The sequence below is a fragment of the Eumetopias jubatus genome, unplaced genomic scaffold (genome assembly GCF_037043125.1).
Source record: "Eumetopias jubatus isolate StellerSeaLion01/CBP00866 unplaced genomic scaffold, mEumJub1_p1.0 scaffold_11, whole genome shotgun sequence".
Lineage (NCBI taxonomy): Eukaryota > Metazoa > Chordata > Mammalia > Carnivora > Otariidae > Eumetopias > Eumetopias jubatus.
The window spans coordinates 53,115,606-53,121,147 of record NW_028274817.1 but is presented as its reverse complement, the minus strand read 5'-3'; the positions used below and the strand labels follow the sequence as shown (position 1 = coordinate 53,121,147).

Sequence of the window (5,542 nt, the reverse complement as noted above, 5' to 3'; positions counted from 1 at the left end):
CTGATTTAGTATGCAAATGGCACAGTTATGAAAACCCCTTAAAAACTGTACAGATAAGACAAAATTTGCCATTATTTTTCCATTTTATAAAAATTATCATTCATTAAAACTGATTGAGGTCAGTATTCATTTATTTGTACAGATGCATCCATTCACTTCTGTGATGGACAAAAGAGGTATACACATATTCATATTCACATAGTTTCTCTTCTGCTGTTTGCCCTGTTCGTCCTCCACATTTCCATGGGCTTGGTCATAAATGCTTTTGGAAGACCTTGAGAATGAATTTCTGTGATATGCTTTCCTTGGAAAAATGGATGATTCATGAAATATAAACACCTAAAGGATTCAGCAGAGAAGCACTTATATAGGTTTCATTGATCTGAAAAGGAAATTGACCTCACAGCCATGTCTGCATGGGCCACAGAAAATGTTATATTTCTATTAAGAAGAAATTCTTTGGCTTCTTTTCACCTAGCCTTTATTTTTCTTTTCAAGCAAAGCTGCACTTTGACCATAGCCCTGGTCTGTCTTTGTAACATATCAATCACTGGGTAAAATCTCTAAACTTTAGGGATATTAGGGGGAATGTTTATTCTTCAATAATCTGGTTTCCCTGAGGAGGGATTAAACCTCTAGGCTTCTCACCCCACACCTAACCCCTCAACACTGAGATATAGTGAGTTACCTGGTGGGTAGGTTATAGTCGTTGGTCTAAAATTATACTAGTCGGCCAATAATCTAAATCTGTAAGAATTCCCCTTCCTTCTTTACATCAGACCAGTGTAAAGCAGCAACTCTACACAAGTGGTATACTCTGCAGAATCAAATTTACCCTCAGGTGGGCAATTCCAAGATGGGGTGTGGTGCTAAGCCACTGCCTCAAATATAACTTAGTAATAAATGTGATGTTTTGCTACCTTCAGACCACTATGTTCATTGTTCAATTGGTTCTGAGTGTGGGTGAATACTATATGTGTCTTTTTTTTTTTTTAGCTAGACATCTGGAACCTCATTTCTGCAGTGAGATCCAATCTGATTCCTTCTCCATGTAAGAGTCTAGGGTGGGCCAGAGTATGCAAGACTCATATAGGGTCCACACGCAGCCTAGTGTGATAGAAAGCACAAGCTTTAGAGAAAGACAGCAGTAAATATGAATCCTGCTCTGCAATTTTCTACATTTGTGACTTGGGACAAGTTAACCAATCTTGGCATCAGTTTGCTCATTTGTAAAAATGAGGACAATAATAACAAGTCAAAGTTTTTGTAAAACTAGATGTGCTTATGAACGCTTGTTACATGGTAAACTCTCAATAAATGCTGCTTTTCTAGTAACATTATTATTTTTTTATCACCATCAAAATCATTATTTTATAGGAAGCCCTCTGTAAGTTCTCATGTTCCCCTCCACGACTAAGGCACATGCCTGATGCTCCGTGCAAACCCAGTTATACAGCTCACCTCTCAAAAGAAGCAGAAACCAGTGCCTATACCCAATATGATGCCCTTACTTCAAAAAGATTTCTGTGCGGGGTGCCTAGGTGGCTCAGTCATTAAGCATCTGTCTTCAGCTCGGGTCCTGATCCCAGGGTCCTGGGATCGAGCCCCGCATTGGGCTCCCTGCTCTGTGGGAAGCCTGCTTCTCCCTCTCCGACTCCCCCTGCTTGTGTTCCCTCTCTTGCTGTATTTCTCTCTGTCAAATAAATAAATAAAACCTTTAAAAAAAAGATTTCTGTGCTCTTTTAGGAACAGGAAAATAAAGATGCTATGGCCTTACATGACTTCAGAAGTAATTTCTTGATAGATTAAAAATTAAGAATATAGATAAAAAGGACATTATCTGTGCCTTTCCAAGGACAACACTGCCTGATTCTAGAGGCTACACTCTTAAATTCTATATTGCCTCTTTTTGGCATCTTCCTAGATAGAACAGCTCCTGGTTTAAAATATATATATATATATATATATATATATATATATATATATATATAAAAGATTTTCTGGGTTCAAAACACGGTAAGACCCCACCGCCCCAAAGAGTATCTGTTTCAAAGCCTCAGTCTACTATAATACCACATATCTTACAAGTTATCCAAAATAATAAAACCATATCTAAGATCAAAGGCATAGCATCTAAAATGCTATCGATAAATGGACACAGGAAAAAAGTGCCAGAAACCCAAATATTTTGACTAGTATATTAAGATTGGTCAATTCAGTATGCAGTGTGAAAAGTGTATTCTCTTGACTGGTGATTTGTATAAAACATCAGTCAAAGACATTTCATGCAAAAATAAAGAAAATATTAAATAAGTAAGGAAGAAAAAAGAAAATATATCAGCGGTGACTTGAAGAAGTTGGGAGGCAGGAGTAGCAAAACGTAGCATATATTAAAAAGAAGATAGTTAACAATGAAGAGACAAAAGACAAACGTGCTTGCTAGTGTAGTTAAGGGTGGGCTAATGACTGAGAGTCCCTTGTACCACATTAATATCACATTAGATATGAGAAGATAGTAAATGCATACTAGGGCCTCAATACAGTGCCTCTGAAGACCAGATATCTCTATGGACACAAGCTGACTTATATTGGAATAAGCAACTGATTATAATAAATCTCAACTGATAACATGTGTACAAGCAAAACAACAGAATGGGTGCAGCATGAAGATCATCGAATTATCTCCCTTCAAGGAGAGCAAGGAGCAGACATGTAAAATGGCTACAGGGGAAAAGGAAAAGCAACCAACAACTAAAAGAAAAAAAAGGGATTATAGATCTAAATAATATTTATAGGGATAGATAACATATATATCGATTGTTTCCTAGGTGTCAGGTACACAATTAAATGTTTTATTGCACTATACTATTTAATGCAGCAAACCTGCAAGTGAAGTACTACTATCACATCCGTTTTACAGATGCAGAAACTGAATCGTAAAAAAGTTAAGTAACTTAAACTTAGCTCTATCTGATGCAAGAGTTTACAATCTTAAATGCTGTGTTGTCTCTTCTCTGTGTCTTCCCCAAAAAACTAGTGTTTGATTTTTAAAATAGATTTCCAGTCATTAAAACTCTGGATAATAAGTTAGAAGACCCAGGCCATGTCCTTTGTGAGTGGTTTTTAAAGTCCTCTTATCTTTGTTCCAGTGCTCACTGAGAAGGTGAGAGATTTTTATTAGGCCATATATTTGACCTAATTGTGTGACTTTTCAGAAGGATGACTTTGGCATTTCAAAGTGAGATGGAGCATCAGACGGCTACATATAGTTGGTATTAAAAAAAAAAAAACCAGTAATTTATGATGCTGGAAGAGAATGTAATTTTTTTTCCAAGGGGGGGGGACATCCTGGAAATTACCTGGACATATATATTTGGGATGCTGATAAAACTGAACACGTTTTGGGGGCAGGTTTTGCTATTTATTTATAACAAATATTCTACATCCATGATCCTCTCCAGTCAGAAGTTCTTTGAAATGATGCTGTTGGCCTCGGCCAGGCAGAGGATGGGCTCATCTGATTCATACATCCTACGAATGACTCCACAGAGAGTGTAAGTTTTAAACTGGCCGTTGAACGGGCCTGTCACCTTGTCAACTTCAGCCACGTTCATCTGGATGGACACATGGTCCTTGGCGCCCATGATGCGCCTGCTGGAGGAGCATTTCCACAGCATGTACAGGTCCACTAAACGCCCCAGCATCTTTCTGCATGTGGAGGGTGCCCCTGCTGCCACTGCCACGAGCAGGAGCACAGAAAAACAAACCTGAACATGTTTGGCAATATTTGCTAACCCTGATTTCTTTTAAGTGCCTGTGCAAAAGTTATTCCTACACACACCGACAACCCTCTCTAAACACAGACACACAGGGGCGCCTGGGTGTCTCAGTTGGTTAAGGGTCTGCCTTCAGTTCAGGTCATGATTCCACAGTCGCGGTATGGAGCCCCAGACCCGCGCCCTGCTGGGCTCTGCCCCTCACCCTGCTCATGCCCTCTCTCAAGCGTGCTCTCTCTCGCTCTCAGATTCATAAATAAAGTCTTTAAATAAATAAATAAGCACACACAGACACACAAGTGCATGCACACATAGAGTACAACTGAACTTTTAAGCACAATAAGGATAGACTATCAATTCTTCCATGTACTGGTCTGAACCAGGGCTTGGCTGGAAGTGAACTGGGTTGGAGATCACACAGACCTGCTTGGAGATATGGAGAATCCCTAGCAAAAATAATTTGTAATATGGTGCTAGGGGATCTGGAGTGCTATTGAAATGGGCAGTAGTCAAAGATTCAAGGAAGCAAACCTTCAACTTCATACAATTCTATCAGCAAATTATGGCGGTAAAGAATTGACCACTGCATTTAACAAAAAGAGTAACCTCAGGAAGGACCATGGGAAAGCAAACGGGGATGTTGTTCCTCAGGATCCACTTTAGAGGCCTGGAGCTTAAATTTAAACCCCAGGCAAGGTTTATTGCAGTGGCATGGATTAGAAATTCCTTTTTTTAAGTTTTCATTTAAATTTCAGTTAGTTAACATACACTGTAAATTTAGTTTCAGGTGTACAATATAGCGATTCAACGCTTCCATACAACACCCAGTACTCATCACAATAAGTGATACTCCTTAATCTCCATCACCTATTTAACCTATCCCCCCCCCCACTCCAATCCCCTCTGGTAACCATCAGATTTTTCTCTATAGTTAAGACTCTGTTTCTTGGTTTGCCTTGCTCTCTCTCTTTTTTTTTTTTTTCCTTTGCTCATTTGTTTCTTAGCCTCCACATATAAGTAAAATCATACGTTATTTGTCTTTCTGTGACTGGCTTATTTTGCTTAGCATAATACTCTCTAAATCATTCCTTGTCAATGCAAATGGCAAGATTTCATTTTTTTTTTATGGCTGAGTAATATTCCATTGTATATAAATAAAATCTTATTCCATTCACCAGTAGATGGACACTTGGGCTATTTCCATAATGTGGCTGTTGTAGATAATGCTGCTATAAACATCTGGGTGCACGTATCACTTCAAATCAGGATTTTTGTATTCTTTGCGTAAATACCCAGTTGTGCGATTACTGGGTTGTAGGGTAGCTTTATTTTTAACTTCTTGAGGAGTCTCCATACTGTTCTCCAGAGTGGCTGCACTGGTCTCCCTTCCCACAAACAGTGCAAGAGAGTTCCCCTTTCTCCACATCCACATCAACACCTGTTTTTCATGTGTCCTTAATTTTAGCCATTCTGACAGGTGTGAGGTGATCTCTCATTGCAGTTTTGAGTTGCATTTCCCTGATGATCAGTGACGTTGATCATCTTTTATGTGTCTGTTGGGCATCTGGATGTCTTCATTGGAGAAATATCTATTCATGGCTTCTGCCTATTTTTTAACTGGATTATTTGGTTTTGGGGTGTTGAGTTTTATAAATTCTTTAAATATTTTGGATATTAATCCTTTATCAGGTATGCCATTTGCAAATATCTCCTCCCATTCCATAGGTTGCCTTTTAGTTTTGTTGATTGTTTCCTTCACTGTGCAG

The 5,542-nt window shown here is 38.8% G+C and overlaps 1 pseudogene; it reads right to left on the bottom strand.

The window, feature by feature from the left end:
- Window positions 1-3,461: 3,461 nt before the first annotated feature.
- LOC148163063 (small ribosomal subunit protein eS21 pseudogene) lies at window positions 3,462-3,692 on the bottom strand (annotated as a pseudogene).
- Between the last annotated feature and the right edge of the window lie 1,850 nt (window positions 3,693-5,542).